At 36.8% G+C, this 17,879-nt stretch overlaps 1 long non-coding RNA gene across 1 annotated transcript in view; it reads left to right on the top strand.

Moving 5' to 3' along the window:
* 1700022A22Rik (RIKEN cDNA 1700022A22 gene) overlaps nucleotides 1-17,879 on the top strand; it is a 49,315-nt gene that overhangs the window by 777 nt on the left and 30,659 nt on the right. The window contains exon 2 of the long non-coding RNA NR_045509.1: nucleotides 13,163-13,257. This is a non-coding gene — a long non-coding RNA (RIKEN cDNA 1700022A22 gene). The remainder of the gene's footprint in view (nucleotides 1-13,162; nucleotides 13,258-17,879) is intronic.

Consider the following 17,879-nt stretch of genomic DNA (forward strand, 5'->3'; position numbering starts at 1 on the left):
GTCAAAACTCAGGGCAGGTAGAGAGGATGAATAGAACTTTAAAAGATGCCAGGTCAAACTTTAAATTGATCATGGAGACTGGCACTGACTGGGTGGTGCTTCTTCCTTTGGCCCTGTTAAGAGTCAGAAACACCCCCACCCATTTTAGCATGACTCCTTTTGAAATCTTGTATGGGATTCCTGCTCCCCTGACTTTTCTGGGGGATTTTCTCGAACCCACTTGCCATAGTAACAATGATTTGTATGCCAGGTTAATGGGCCTGCAGGTGGTACAAAAAGAAGTGTGGTCACAGCTGACAGCTTCCTATGAACCTGGTAGCCCTAAGACATCACATCAGTTCCAGATTGGAGATTCAGTATATGTGAGGTAACACCATGCCTAGATGTTTGAGCCCCGTTGGAAAGGACACTATCTAGTACTGCTAACTACTCAAACGGCTATAAAGGGAGACAGAATCACCACAGGGATACATGCCTTGCTCCCCCAACTAAAACTGGAATTCCAGAAGACCACCCCACTTGGAGAGTCCAGAATACAAAGAACCCACTGAAGCTGAAGATCATCAAAGGGCTCAAAGATGTGGGTCCTTACCCTGGTACTGTATCTTAGCATCTTTCCCTTGTGTTCTAATATCCCTGGCCCTCATCAGCCATGCAACCTAAACTGGCAGATGATAAAGTGGGAGGGAGAGAATGTTTGTGAAAGACTCCGAAAGGAGCCCCTCGCTCAGGCCTCAGGACAATAGCAGATACCCAAGAACTCAGGACAGACCGAGCTTGTTGCAAACCACATGAGGCTTTATTCAGGGAAAGCCAGAGCTCTGGGGACGACTCAAATCCCATGCAGGGGTAGAGGAGTCGACCTCGAGGGGAAAGAGGTCCCAGTTTTTATAGGCCCTCAGGGGGGAAAGGAGAAGAGGGAGAGTAGGGGATTTCCAGATCTAAACAATGTCTATTCTCAAGAAATGGGTATGGGAGGGGTACAAGGAAAGAGTCTAATGAAGGTGCAGCAATGGGCACACACCTGGTCAGAACATTGGCAGACACACAGGTTCGAGGAGTGGCCAGAGCATTGTGCACCTCTATTTTTCTAAATCAGTGAAGCTAGTTCTGCTAACACTGATGTCTATCTTGCCAATTTCAAGGCTTCTGTGTCCTTTTACATTCTGCCAGGATCTTTCATTTGGAGTCTATGGAAGATCACCACCCCACCCACCTGGTGACCTGACCTTTTTCCAGATGTTTGTAAACTGGCTTTAGGAGCCCCAGCTAACTGGGACCTGGAGGGGTATTTTAATACTCAGACCACTCCTTTATCGCCTTCCCCACCTGGGTGATATGGATTAGACCCATGGGGAGGTTGCAGACATGTCAGCCAGAGAAGCATGCTTGTAACCCTGCCCTTCTATGTCTGTCCCCGGATCCACCTACAATGGTCCCTCAATACAAAATGTGGAGGTAAGGCTGACTTCTTCTGCAAGAGCTGGGTCTGTGAGACCACAGGTGATGATGCCCTGTGGAAGCCTACCTCGTGTTGGGACTATGTTAAGGTAATAGCCAACTATAGCCACCATGAGTCAGGGGGCCCAGGATAGACACACCGACCTGAGTGTGAGAGCTGGAGTCACCTACTCTGTGTCACCTTTACTGAACTAGGGAAACAGGCATTGGATTGGACAAGGGGATACACTTGGGCCCTCAGGTTTTAAAAAAAAAATTATATGATGACCAGTTAGTGTTTATTATCAAGCTAAAAATTGAGATACCATATACCCCCTTTAGGGACCAACAAGGTTTTGGCTCTGGATAGGCCCTCTATGGCCTACCCCAGACCATCAAACTCCAAGTGCCCATAGTACCACAACTCCTCCAGTAGACACAACCAAAGCTGTTTTCCTTGAACAGCCTGAACAATCCTGCTTGACCCAACTATCTCAAGAGGCTTTCAGAGTTATGGATGATACCAACTCCCGGGCCACAAAATCATATGGTCTTTGTTATTATGTGGCTCCCCTTATTATGAAGGCATAGCTTTTATAGAAACATTCAATCACTCTGATGATGCCACATTGTGCTGGTGTCAAGAGCAGAGTGCCAGATTTACCTTGTCTGTTATCACTGGTCAAGGGCTGTACATAGGATGAATTCCTCCCACATATAACCACCTGTGTAACTGCACCCCGCCCAGTAATCAACTGGCTACCCTCTACCCCTGCCAGATGGGTGATGGGTGTATGCTTCAGGGCTCAGGCTGTGTGTTAATTCTCAAGTACTTAATAGTACCCAAGATTTTTGTGTGTTAGTGCAGCTAGTTCCCCAGTTAATATACCATCCTTATGAAGAACTGTTATCTCACTGGGGTGAGGGCCAGATCAGAGCCAAAAGAACCTATAGGAATAACCATTTCAATCCTGCTGGGGCTAGGACTAGGAGAGGCAGGGCCTGCCACGAGATCATCTGCAACAGCTTTACAGGACCCGACCTATCAGAGCCTTAGGGACACTACAGATGCTGATATAGTGGAAATGGAAAACTCCATTTCCAAGATCTAGGAGTCCTTGACTTCATTATCTGAGGTAGTCCTCCAAAACAGGAGAGGCTTAGACCTCCTCTTTGTCCAGCAAAGAGGTCTGTGTGCAGACCTATAAGAAGAATGCTGCTTCTACTTAGACCACTCTGGAGTTGTAAAGGGCTCAGTGGCCAAGGCTAAGGAGGGATTGTTCAAAAGGAAAAGAGGAGAGCCGAGCCTGGGGTCGTTAAAATCTTGGTTTAACTCTTCCCATTGGCTCACTACTTTGATTTCTACCCTCTTGGGACCATTAATAATCATGATGTTGCTTTTTTTTAACTTTTGGCACCTGCATTTTGAATCACTTGCTATCCTTTATCAGAGAATGTATAAGTACAGTTCAGATTATGATGTTAAGACAACAGTATCAAGAGTTATACCAGAATGAGTTATGATTTCATGATTGAAATACTCACAGGAAAAAAGGGGGGAACGTGGGAATGTGTGACCTTAGAAAACATAAGACAACCACTCAAAGACCTTGCTAGAATAGCATGCTTGGGACCTTCCGCTAGAAAGTTGTGACAAACACTCTCTTCCCAGCAAAACAAGCTTTACAAAAAAGCCCCAACTTCAAAGCAGGTGCAGATAATAACCACGAATGTTTCAGTTCCCTCTTTTGGTGCCTAAGACCCCACCTCACCCAGGAACAACTGCTTAGGGACAGTCATGAAAAGACAGTTGCCTCTGTAGAGGGGAGAGGCTAATAATTACCATTTCTAAAGGGAGCATAAAAAGGTCAGATTGGTCCAACAATGGATTTAAACCAACTCATGTTGATACCAAGGCCTACCCTCAAATAGTGTAAAAAGTGTGTGCTTAGGAGATTAGGGGTCACCTCTGCCCCAATTGCAGGATGGCGCCAGCACACCAGATCAATAAACCTTATGCTTATTGCATAAATCTCATCTCTGTGTTTCTGTGAGTGGGACATCTTGGATGTAAGGCTCTTTGGGTCTTACAAGTTGAGCTTCTAAGTATTTACTGTAGCCCTGATCTATACATAATGGCTTGATTACAATAAACTTTTGCCTTCTGAATTATACATCAATTATGTAGGATTTATGTTGGATCGAAGTGGACCCTACAGCATGCATAAGGAGAAATATTTTCAATGTACTTAAAGTTTATGCTGATTTAGTGGTGATTTAGTGATGTAATGGTTGTATTGTTTGTGATACACATATATAAACACATATATAACTTTTAAAGAATAACCTTTTACTGTATATTCTTATAGAATATTTAAAAGGTTTACTTGAAGTATTTTTAATTGTTTTATAATATAAAAGAAAGAGGTGTATTGACCTGTTCATAACACATTAGATTTAGATGTTCAGAATATAATATATAAAAAGTTGTAGTAATAATGAAAATATTCTATAGCATATTAATGTGGCAAATGGTATACTTTTCCTCATCATACAGCCCTTCTTAGAAGTAATCAAGCAGCTTCCTTTGTCTCCAAGCATTACAAAAGATATTAAGTCAAATAGAATACCAAAAGTGGCATATTACTAATCATAGCTCTAACAGCAGTACAAATGAATTTCCTTGTCAAGGTTTAAGTAGGGTTTTGCTTAATTGATTTTTATATTAGCAATGGTCTGAATCACATTAAAACTCAAGGTTCTTACTAATTTTTGAAACTGTTGCTTGATTTTGAATTAAAGTTTAAAATACCATATCAATCTACATCAAAAGCAACATACATTTAATTAATCTGAAGGGATTTCTATGAGACTGTTCATAATACTTCTCCTTAGAGTGATATATGCTTCATGAAATCAATACGGTTGAAACGAAAAGGAGCCATTTGCTTTTAAACAGAACAAGTATTTCAAACACTTAATTACATTATTCTTTGACATGCAGTAGCTCAAAACTGCGAGCCAGACTGCTGTGATGATAATCAGTTCTTGGGGTCTGTAAATGTATTATAATACTGATGTTACCACCACTCTTTAAAGTACCTCATTTTAAAAATCTTCCCTAATTATTGCCTATGAGAAGATGAGAGAGAGTCAGTATCTTCATAAATTTAATTTGGCAAAATATTTTGATTCAATTAATGGTATCAAGCATTTCCTCTAAATCAGAAATAAATTAATTTTTACCAGAGTAGGCTGGCATCTAATTACAATAACCTATTCTTGACCAAATAACATTAATTCTAAATATTAAATACTATAAATAAATATATTTGTGAGTAGCACATATTTAGCATGAGATTGTATAATGAATGCCCTTTAATTTTCACCCCAAACAGCTTAATTCTGCATAACTCCATCCACTTAGGGGTTGTCTAAAAATATTTCAGCATTTCTACTAAAATACATTTCTTTCCTCTGTTTCAAATATAAAGTTAGGTTTGGTTGCAACATTCATAATATAATATAATATAATATAATATATATTTAATTCTGGTAGCATGGTTATAAAAATATATGTTTTTAATTTTAATTTTAATTATTTTTCATGTATTTTACCTTCAAATTTGTATAAATACCATCCCAGTGTTCATTGCTGGTAGAAAAGAAGACGATAGTTTTTATATTGTTAAAATATGAATTAAATTGATAGCTTAATGGAGAAGGCTACGAAGTTTCTCTGGAACATAAATCTAGCTAATGAAATGAAAATGAAATGAGAGATAAAATTATTTGTCTATGGTCTCATGTTAAATACCCACACAATGAAATAGACCATGTTGCATTTTTTTATATTTGCTTTGTTCTAAGTTACTTTACCCCAGATAATTTTTATGTCAATGTGTCATATTTGGTGAGGTATTTTTCTCCCCTCTAGCCTTTGTAACATGGATTTCCTACTGCCACTACAGACAACACTTAATTCCTATTGTGTTACTGTCTGACTGAATTGCTTTGATCTCATTATCTAATAACTAATTAAAATAAATTCAACATATATTCCATATATGTTATAATTTTGTACAGCTGATTTTTAAATGTAAAACTATGAAATCAAATTAGTATGTAAAACTGTTAAACTTTACTTCTCTGTAAATTAAATCTCCTTTTCATACCTTCAACAACTCTTGTCAATTTTATGCCTTTTACTGGTAATACACTATAATTTGTGCAGCTTATATGTCATACAGGGAAAGTGATATATATCCAAGTATGTCCATCTAGACATGACCATATCCTTAAGAAAGAATGATTCCCCTTCTTCATGAAACTATCAATTATCAATAGCTCCTCAATAAGTAAACCTAGAGACTATCTACACCATCTATAAGATGGTTTGGGATGGCATGATTTTGTGTATGTATTATGTTGGTTAACAGCTGTTTTGAGGGTCAAATCCTTATTAAATCTGGAAGATAGTCCATAGCAAGGAACAATTCTATATTCTGGCTCCTATACTCTTTTTCATCACATTTTTCTCAAATTTCCCTGAACCTGAGCGGTAAGAAGTTGGTTTACCTGTCCAAATGAAAGGCTCTGTTTCGTATTCTCTACCCTTTGTCCAGTTACTCAATTCTTTGTTGACTGCTTATTTGTAACAGAAGATTCTCTGAACCAAAATGAGAACATCCAAGACCTATCAGTCTAACAAAAAATGTTTAGAAGGTGCTTTGACAGTAGGTATATTTAACAAAACAAAACAAAACAAAAAGCAACAACAACAACAACAACAACAACAACAAACAATAGCAATGACCCATGAACCCATAAACCATTGATTAGGATGCTAAGTATGAAATGACCTTTTCTAGAGCAAGTCTTAATTTTAATCAGAAACTGGTTGATTCAGATTAGTCAGTATTTCACAATCCAGTATCCAGCACTGGGTAAAGTCATTGTAAATGGCAATAGCATATTTTCTTTAGGAGACCTGTAAGTCTGTCCAGAAAAGAATCTCCTATGGAGTATCTGATCCCTTACATTAAAGCAATATGGAGGCCCACTGTCTGAGTAAGTTATTGCTGTTTTAAAATTATTGATGTTTTCAACAAGTAAAATAAAATAAGTGAAATATACTTGAACTATTCTATTCGTATTATTTTACTATTATGTAATGTAATTTGTGTAAGTATATGTACTGTATTTCATATATTACATATAATTATGTATGAATCATTACTGAAACAAGTAGAGTAAATTATCTTGTAAAGGTAGCCAGCATCAGAGTGAGGATTAAATCTTTCAGGTGAGTATAGTCCTAAAATAAAAACTATGAAATAAATTATTATCTCATGGTTAAGTGTTTATGAACTAAAATTAAAAATAAGAGCAATTAGAATAATTTTATCACAGGTTACTGTTTTAAAAATTTATTGAAAGTAGATGTTTTTCATACAATTTATGAGTAAAATTTTCCCTCATCCTATTCCTCAAATGACTCCATATCCCATCTGTATTTACACCCTTTGTAACTTTTATTAGAATATAGCAACCTAAGAAATAAAAATAAGTACAATTAGTAAAATTAACAAGCAAACCAATGTGGAAAAAAGCAAATAACAGAAGAAAATGTGCCAAAGAACAAGTACAAGAACCCAATAAAGACACATATATTCACAGACACAGGAATCCCTAAAAATAAAAATCAGAAGCCATACTATACACAAATGTCCTGTAAGAAAAGAAAAGTCAAGATTATGAAACAAAGAGCCTCCAAATGTACCCTTGAGTTTGTTTTGTGTTGATCCTCTACTGCTAGGTATTGAGCTTACATTTTAGAGTGGTTTGATTCCCCAGTGAGACTCATTTATAGAAAACAAATTCTCCATTTGAAAGTAAATAGCACAAATGGATAGTAATTGGAGGCATATGCTATTTCTTTAAAATTTCAACATTTAATTTATAAACTTGTCTGTGTAATATAATTAAAATTTTAGTTCTCTATAATGAAAGTTCAAAGTATGTATAGGTTTTCTCTGGTTCACTGATAATCCATGCGAAAACTATACCAGTTAACACATTTTATCTCAATGAGCTGTAAACATTCTTTGTCAAAATTTGATACTCCAAAAGACATGGTAAACTTTACTCAGATGTTACAGCTGGATCTCCTCTGAAAACTGCTTCATTGTAGATATGATTAGTTAATTGAAGGACTTGCATTGGTAGAGAAGGCTCAAGCCTTAGTCCAACATGAAAGTGTTATCATGATAAGGCAAGGGAGGTACAGGAAAACATGAGAACACAAAGAAAGTTGTAGTGAATAATCACTGGACATATAATATTCCCAGGAAATAGAATATAGAAGAGACATTCATGAAACCCTCAAAGGGCTTTGACTTTGAAATTTCAAGATCTAGGGATAATATATTTTTATTATATTAAGCACTGCTGTTTTGGATATTTATGACAAAATAGGTAAAATTACAAATATTAGTTCTTTATGAAACATACACCTAAAATTGCCTTTCATGAGAGTACTTCCTCACTAAAGAGTTTCAGGTTGACACAATGAAATTGAAAGCCTATCGTCAGATTCAGAGTCAAACTATCTACAGCTAGTTGTTATGCTTTATATAATTATCAGTACTAAAACTCCAGTGGCTTTCTTACTGTTAAAGTGACTCATGCATTCATACAAAGTGAGTAACCTGCAAGTTTGTCAGTGCTACTACGTTTGATAAGTGGAACATTCTGTGACAATATTTTAAGTCACATTTTCGAATATCATCCAATTATTTCCTTCGTGCTGAAAATCATATAGGTTATGTTTAGAAAATAAGAAGTCACAGGCAGAATAGTGGGGGAGGGAACTGAGTGGGAGCAGGGACAGGGAGGGGAAGTTTGAACATGGTCAGGTATTGGAGGGGACAGGACTGAAGCCCTGAGGACCAGCAGAAAGAATGGAAACAGGTAACCTTGGGGGGTAAGAGGTAGAGGCATCCTCTGCATTGGGGAGGTGGAACTTGTAGTGTTCACCTCCAGTGGAGGGACAGGTCATCAAGTACAGGGATGGAGTTGCCATCCCACAGTCAAAAATTCTGACCCAGAATTGTTCCTGTCTGAAGGACCTGCAGGGAAAATAATGGATAAGAGCATGAGAAAATGGAGATCCAGTAACAGGTGCAAATTGGAATCCAGCCCAAGGGGAGACCCAGGGTCCTGACACTGTTACTGGGGCTATGGTGTGCTTGCAGACAGGAGCCTAGCATGGCTGCCTACTGAGAGTCTCAACAAGCAGATAGTATCTCCAATAGTACCAGAGTCCTATGGAGATACTATTACCCAACCAATAGACTGAATCCAGAACCCATTGTTGAAACTGGATGAAGCCGATGCAACTCCTTGGAAAGACCAGCTGTCTCAACTGACCTGGTCTCTGAGATCTCTCAAAAATTGACCCATTAACCCGGTAACATATACCAGCTGATATGAAGCCCTGACACATATACAGCAGAGGACTGCCTTGTCGGGCCTCAATGAGAGAAAATGCACCTAACACTAGAGAGACTCGAGGACCCAGAAAAGGGGGACACCTGGTGGGATGGGGGTAGAGCAGGGTAGGAGTTGGGGTGGGTCATGCTCTTGAAGACTAGGGTTTGGGGTGAAATAGGAGGTATGGGTTAGTGAGCAGGACTGGTGGCACATGGGGAAGAGATGAAGTATGAACTTTAAAAAATGATTAAAGAATAAAAATGAATAAATTGTTTTAAAAACTATAATTTATAACTCAAATAATTGAATAACTAAGTAAAACATTTGAAATTCTAAAATCAGAAGCACTTTTCACATACTATTTTTAGAAATAGAGAGTAAAATTAATACATTATTTAACATTTCTAAGATTTATATTTTGTGAGAAAAAAATTAATACTGTTGTCTTGTATGTTTTGTTCCTGAAAATGTATGTTTCATTTGTTTTCAAAATCTATTTTAAATATACTTTTATAAAAGTTTACTTATCCAAAGGCAATTAAAATTGTCCTCTATTATATGTTCTTCTAATTGTCTCTGAATAGTCTTATATAATTCCCAGTCCAAGAGAAAGAAAGAAAGAAAGAAAAAAAAAAGAAAGAAAGAGAGAGAGAGAGAGAGAGAGAGAGAGAGAAAGAAAGAAAGAAAGAAAGAAAGAAAGAAAGAAAAAACGAAAGAAAGAAAGAAAAGGAAGAGAGAGAGAGAGAGGGAGGGAGGGAGGGAGGGAGAAAGGAAGGAAGGAAGGAAGGAAGGAAGGAAGGAAGGAAGGAAGGAAGGAAGGAAGGAAAGAAGGAAAGAAGGAGAGGAAGGAAGAAGGAAAGGAGGAAAGGAGGGAAGAAAGAAAAGGAACAAAGAAGGAAGAAAACAGAACGGAAAAATTCGCAGTGGGCTGCCAATTACTGAGGTCAAGAAAGAATCTGTGGTATGCTAATTTCATACTTAGCCTTGAATTCAGAGCTGAGTGACCTGAGATCAACAATTAAAATATTTTCTAAATTGTAAACATAGGAATCATGACAGGCAGATATATTTCTATATCTAGAAAGGTTTGTATGATTTCTGATACAAATTCTTCAAGTAGAAGGCCATATTATTCTGCAATAAATAAATAAATAAATAAATAAATAAATTTATTATGCTGAGAGGGGGTACCATTGATAGCATGAGGCAAGATGCAGCCCGAGAAATCATGCCATGCATCAGATATGATATAAAGGGGGCTTATTTGGGCTAAGGGAGAGGAGTTAGGACCGGGGCAGAGGTAGAGTCTAAGAGAGAGCTATGAGGATAGTAGGACGAGGAACAAAGAAGGAAAATACTCAGGGAAGAGGGGGTGGAGGGTGGAAGGGAGAGACAGAGAGAGATGGAGCTGGGGGAGGGAGAATGAAGGGAGAGAAGTGAGCTGGGGTAGTGGTTCTGTTCCTTTTATTTGCCTTATACAGCTAGTGCACCTGAAAGTGGTTGTGAATAATGGCATAAATAGCTGCTAGGTCCCTGAGGTTAGGACAGTAGAATTGCCTGTACTCTAACACCCTTCTTTTTCCATCACTCGCTCATTAGTTGTTTAACCTTAGCCAATGTCCCCATTGTTTTGAACTTCAATTTTCTCATCTGTGTAATGGAAATAATATTATTTAATTACCTGAATATAGTGGTGCTTGGCATTTATTTTATCTACTCCAATTCTCATTCTAGAGAAACTAGAAGGTAAAATGAGCAGTTCTGCACAATAATATACTGTTTCTGCCTCCAGGTTTTTAAATTTTCCAACTTCAACACTGTATGATTTTTTTCCTAACTGTGGCTACTTGCCATGCTGATCAGAGGTTCAGAAATGAACTCAGGAGAAAAGTTCGATGGTTCCATACTCTATTGTCTTCTTTCAGAGGTCCACATAGTGTTATAGTGTTATTTTGGCTAGATTCCTTTCCTCCTGATGCAGCCAACTCTCAGTAGGTATGGATAATATACCTGTAGCCTTCTAATATCACTGTCCATGCATTTGAAGAAGGCTCATGTATCAACAAAACGTGCCATTCAAAGTTTCAACATTATAACTTGAATTACTAGTAGAGTTTATTCAGGAGAGAATTGGGTTGTTCTTTGTGTCTCTTTTAGAATAATTTCTTCAGAAGAGAAGTTGATTTTTCTTAGCATTGCCCACTATTAAAACATGATTTAACTTCTCAGTAAGGCAAGACTTATTTATTTTATTTTTTATAGTTGTCAGTTGATTTCCTGTTACCAAACTAGGCTGGCTTGAAAGTTAGCAGTATCCTTCTGCTGGGATTCCAGGTATATATCAACATGCATTACTTGAAATCATTTGACTCAGCCATCTCCTTTCTTTTTGAAGGGGTAGTTTGAAAGTTAAATGTTTGCTTAGGCAACTATGGCTGGAGCACATAGTCAAATATATTCTCTTGAATAACAAATTTTAAATATACTGTCTCTTAAGATATTTGATTTAAACTGTTGTTCACAACTGTCTTCCTCATATGCCTCATTTTTATTCTTTGTTGCAATGTACAAAGTACTTAATATTTTATTCTAATTTCTGATTTATTGGAATATATAATTTTATCATTCAAATATATAATTTTCATAATTAATTTAATATATTTATGACTAACAAATTTTCATGTAAGATCTCCATCTTTTTGTCTTCTGAGCATCCTATCAAGGCAGTTTCATTATCCATTTTTAATATTAATTTTCTTCTCTTCAGTAACTTTTATTATATTTTTTTATGCTTGGTTTAAAATTTTCTCAAACTCTTCTTTTATATTTTGAAAAGTATGGCCATTGCTTTAATTCAGTTCAAGGTTCATGCTTGCTTAACTTTAATGTTAAATCATACGTTTTCTTCCTAATTATGAGTTCCTGCCAACTCACTTTAGATAATTTCTCATTTGTGTTGTATCAGTCAAGAATTTTAATCTGAAATATTCACAGAAGTGTGCCATGAAATTGAAAATATTTCATCACTGAGTGACATATTTCTCCAATGGAAGGTAAGATACTTTTCCTATGTCCTTAATGAATTGCAGTCAACACATGGAATTTTAAAACATACTACCACATTACTTCAAGCAGCTGGTATAAACTGTATATACCACATACATGTGTGCTTAAACTTGGATGTCATCAATTAGCGGTATATACTAAATTATATTTGTAAAATTTTGAAAGGTCTAAAATTTTTCTAACTACAGGTATTTCTTGTACAACACTTTCATTCTTCTATCCTCTGTTTTTTTATTATTATTGGGTATTTATTTTATTTACATTTCCAATGCTATCCCAAAAGTCCCCCCTCCCCCACCCACTCCCACCTCTTGGCCCTGGCGTTCTGTTCCCCTGGACTGAGGCAGATAAAGTCTGCACCACCAATGGGCCTCTCTTTCCACTGATGGCGGACCAGGCCATCTTCTGATACATATGCAGCTAGAGACACGAGCTCTGGGGGATACTGGTTAGTTCATATTGTTGTTCCACCTATAGGGTTGCAGACCCCTTTAGCTCCTTGGGTACTTCCTCTAGCTCCTCCATTGGGGGCCCTGTAATCCATCAAATAGCTGACTGTGAGCATCCACTTCTATGTTTACTAGGCCCCGGCCTAGTCTCACAAGAGACAGCTATATCAGGGTCCTTTCAGCAAAATCTTGCTAGTGTATGCAATGGTGTCAGCGTTTGGAAGCTGATTATGGGATGGATCCCCAGAAATGGCAGCCTCTAGGTGGTCCAACCTTTCGTCTCAGGTCCAAACTCTGTCTCTGTAGCTCCTTCCATGGGTGCCTTGCTCCCAATTCCAAGAAGGGGCAAAGTATCCACACCTTGGTCTTCTTTCTTCTTGAGCTTCATGTGTTTCGCAAATTGTAGCTTATATCTTGGGTATTCTAAGTTTCTGGGATAATATGCATCTGAATGCCACAGTTTATGTTGCAATTATGATACCTTCAGATTTTCACATATAAATGATATACATGTAATGCATTTCTAATTCTTACTTTTCACAATTGTTTTAGTTACACTAAAATTAGCACCATATAATATTTTATGGGTTGTGTTTACATGTTTATAAGTGTGTATTTGATTAAATGCTCTAATTTTGGGGAAAAACTTGTTTGAATTAAAAGTTTCTTTTTGCTCTTGTGCTAATAATAGATAATTTTCTTGTATCTTTTAGGCTATACAAGCCAGAGGAGTTGACAGGAACAGAAGCAAATTACAAATAAAATTACTGAGAACATAGTACCTAGAAGCCACAACTGTTGTCATTTGGTGAGGAAGGCCTGTAGCGTTATAGAAAAAAAAAAAATGTCTTCACTTCATGTTGGAAAGCTGAAAGAAACTGTGTTCTCATGTCAGTAAACAATACTTGCCCTTAGTAACAGCGAATCTGATTTCAGACAGACAGGCAGGTGGGCAAAACCAGCAGGTTTTACTCAGAAATCTTTATATCTTCAGAGATTCTAAAAGAAGTTCCACGGGCTAGAGGTGTGTGTATACATATGTGTATGTACATGTGTGTATGTGTGACAATGAGAGTAGGGTATGTTAGTGTCACTTCACTTCAGCTACTTTCAGAAAATACTTTCAACCATCACAGACTATCTCAGGCACAGGTCACTTAGAAGATCCCTAAGTTAATAATACTGTGATTCAAGATATATTATCACCTCAAGTAAATATTGTACTTGAAATCTCAAGTTTAAATGAGTTATAAACTGGGTGCACAAGTGAAAGAATTGTTTTCTAACTTTGAACACTAAAACTAGAATAAGAAAATGGTTTTTGTCTGTCATATGACTCTCCCCATAAATCTTGGTGGCGTGTTTTTATCCATTTAAACAGATCCATACCAACCTGGAGTATAGCAGGACAAACCCAGACTCTCTTAGTTCTGCAACACTGGAAGAGGATTGTGGAGAAGATAAAGTGATGTAGAAATACCTATATAGAAGCTTGTGGAAGATTATGTTTGAACTCTTACCAAAGATTGTCTGGAGACTAACAGAAGTCTTTGTGAATTACAGCAGTCAGTGATTGTAATTAATAGTCTCTGGACTTGTGGGAAAAAAAACAAAGAGTTGATCAAGTGTGAACAAAGGCTATCAGGTCATTCAGATTAATCCTAACAGGGCTATATTTGGAGATGAGGACTAATCACTATTGAGGTTTATGAATGAGAACCAAAAATAGGGGCAATACTTTAAAAAGCTTAATAAATTCCATACAGATCTTGAAGTATCCACCTATAATTTAATTGCCTGTTGGTCATGGAACATCTTCAATGTGTTAAGCAGGAAAATGAACATAGTATGTTCATCCCCCTTCATGTGATTGCTTTCCTCTCCCTACAAGAGAGATTGAGGCATTCTCACTGGAACCCTTGATCTATTTGGAAATAAGTTTTATTTGAAGTGAAAAATATACATCTATTTTCATTTTTCTACATACAGACAGCCACTTAGACTGGAACAATTTAATGAAGATGCATTCTTTTTCCATTGTATATTTTTGGCTTCTTTGTCAAAGATCAAGTGTCCTTAAGTGTGTGGTTTTATTTCTGGGTCTTCAATTCTATTCCATTGATCTACAAGTCTGTCTCTGTGATAACAACATGCAATTTTTATCTCTATTATTATGTAGTAGAGCTTGAGGTCAGGGATGGTGATTCTCCCAGAAGTTCTATGAGCTTTCTTTCTATCTTTCTTTCTTTCTTTCTTTCTTTCTTTCTTTCTTTCTTTCTTTCTTTCTTTCTTTCTTTTTTCCGATTCTGGATTTTTTGCCTTTCCAGATGAATTTGAGAACTATTCTTTCCATGTCTTTGAAGAATTGTGTTGGAATTTTGATGGGGATTAAATTGAATTTGTAAATTGCCTTTGGTAGGATGGCCATTTTTACTATGTTAATTCTGCCAATCCATAAGCATGGAACATCTCTTCATTTTCTGAGTCCTTCTTTGATTTCTTTTTTGAGAGACTTGAAGTTTTTGTCATATAGATCTTTCTCTTGTTTGGTTTGAGTTACCACAAGATATTTTATATTATTTGTGGCTATTGTGAAGAGAATTCTTTCCTAATTTCTTTCTGAGCCTGATTATCATGTATATAAATGAAATGTACTGATTTATTTGAGCTAGTTTTATATTCAGCACTCTGCTGAAGTTGTTTACCAGCTGGAGAAATCTTCTGGTAGAACTTTTGGGGTTGATTTTGTATACTATATTTTGTATATCATCTGCTTGGTTATAAAACAACCCTCAACCGATACAAGAAGACTGAACATCCTATCATATCACCATGGCCTAAGTTTGTTTTTCAGTAACAGCAAAAACAATAGAAAACCCACATATACATGGAAACCAAACAGCTCTGTACTCAATGAGAACTTGGTCAAAGATGAAATAAAGAAAAAAATTAAAGACTTCCTGGAATTTAATAACAAATCTGACAAACCATCCCAAACTTTTGGGTTAAAATGAAATCATTGCTAAGAGGAAAAATTATGGCACTTAGTACCCTGATAAAGAAACTAGAGAGATCTTACATTAGCAAATTAATAGAAGCAAATTCACCCAATATGACTAGACAGCAAGAAATACTCAGGGCCAAAATCAACCAAATAAAAACAAAGAGAACAATACAAAGAATCAACAAAACCAAAAATTGGCACTTTGAGAAAATCAACAAGATAGATAAATCCTTAGCCAAACTATCGAAATGGCTCAGAGGTATTAACAAAATCAGAAAAGAAAAGGGAGACATAACATCAGAAACTGAGGAAATTTGAAAGATCATCAGATTCTACTACAAAAGCCTATACTCAAAAAAAAAAAAAAAAAAAAAAACCAAAAACCAAAAACCAAAAACCAAAAAAACAAAAACAAAAAAATGGAAAATTTAGAAGACAGGGATGGTTTTCTAGACAGATATCACATACCAATGCTAAATCAGGAGCAGGTAAACTATCTAAACAGGCCCATATCTCATAAGGAAATAAAAGAAGTCATTAAAAACCTCCTGACAAAAACAAAAAACAAACAAACAAACAAACAAACAAACAAAAAAAAAAAAAAAAAAAAAAAAAAAAACACCTGTGGCCAGATGGATTTAGTGCAGAGTTCTACCAGACCTTTAAAGAAGACCTGATACCAATATTTCACAAACTATTCCATAGAATAGAAACAGAAGGGATACTATTTAATTAATTCAATGAAGCCACAACTACTCTGATAACTAAACTACACAAGAACTCAACAAAAATAACTTCAAACTAATCTTGCTTATGAATATTGATGCAAAAATACTTAATAAAACATTTGTAAACTGGATCCAAGAACATGTCAAAACCATCATTCACCCCAATCAAGTAGGCTTCATCCCAGGGATGCAACATTGGTCCAATATACAAAAATCCATCAATGTAATCCACTATATAAACAAACACAAAGGGAAAAATCATATGTTCATCTCCTTAGATGCAGAAAAAGCATTTGACAAAATACAACAACCCTTCACATTAAAAGCACTGGAGAGGTCAGTGATTCAAGACCCAACTCTAAACATAATGAAAGCAATTTACAGTAAATCAACAGCCAATATCAAGTTAAATGGAGAAATACTGGAAGCAATTCCACTAAAATAGGGGACAAGGATTCCCACTCTCCCTATATCTATTCAATATAGTACTCAAAGTGATAGCTAAAACAATAAGACAATATAAAGAAATCAAGGGGATACAAATTGGCAAGAAGAAACAAAGATGTCTTCATTCTTAATAGCTGAGTAGTAAACCATTTTGTATATGAACCAAATATTCTATATCCATTTTGCATTGTGGCACATTTAGGTTGTTTCTAGCTTATGCCTATCACAAATGAGGCCAATGTGAAATAGGGAAACATGTGCCCCGGTGGCACAGAAGGGCATCTTCTTGGTGTATACCCAAGAGTGGTATAGCTGGATCTTCAGGTAGATCTATTTTAGATTTCCTGAGGAACCTCCAGATTGATTTCCAGAGTGGGAGTTCCAGTTTGGAATCACATAGCCAATGCAGGAATGCTCCTCTTTCTTCATATCCTCAACAACATGTCCTGTCACCTGAACTTTTTATCTTTTTTTTTTATTAGATATTTTCATCATTTACATTTCAAATACTATCCCCTCTCCTAGTTTCCTCTCTGAAAGTTACCTATACCCTCCTGCCCACCCTGCTCCATAACCCACCCACTCCTGTTTCCTAGCCCTGGCATTCCCCTGTACTGGGGCATATAATCTTCCCAAGACCAAGGGCCTCTCCTCATTGATGGCCTACTAGGCCATCCTCTGCTACATATGCAAATAGAGACACAAGCTCTGAGGGGGTACTGGTTAGTTCATATTGCTGTTCCTCCTATAGGATAGCAGACCACTTTAGCTCCTTAAGTAATTTCTCTAGCTCCTTCATTGGGAGCCCTGTGTTCCATCAAATAGATGATGGGAGCATCCACTTCTGTATTTGCCAAGCACTGGAATAGCCTCACAAGAGACAGCTATATCTGGATCCTGTCAGAAAAATTGGACATGCAAACTTTATATGCCCCAGTACAGGGGAACGCCAGGGCCAAAAAGGTGGAGTGGGTGGGTAGGGGAGTGGGGGTGGGTGGGTATGGGGGACTTTTGGTATAGCATTGGAAATGTAAATGAGCTAAATACCTAATAAAAATGGAAAAAAAAAGAAAAAAAAATCTTGCTAGCATATGCAATAGTGTCTGGGTTTTGTGGTTGTTTATAGGATGGATCCCCAAGGTGAGGCAGTCTTCGGATGGTCCTTCCTTCAGTCTCAGCTCTAAACTTTGTCTCTGTACCTCCTTCCATGGGTATTTTGTTTCCCATTCTAAGAAGTAACAAAGTATCCAC

Source organism: Mus musculus, chromosome 15 (genome assembly GCF_000001635.26).
Source record: "Mus musculus strain C57BL/6J chromosome 15, GRCm38.p6 C57BL/6J".
Taxonomy (NCBI): Eukaryota; Metazoa; Chordata; class Mammalia; order Rodentia; family Muridae; genus Mus; species Mus musculus.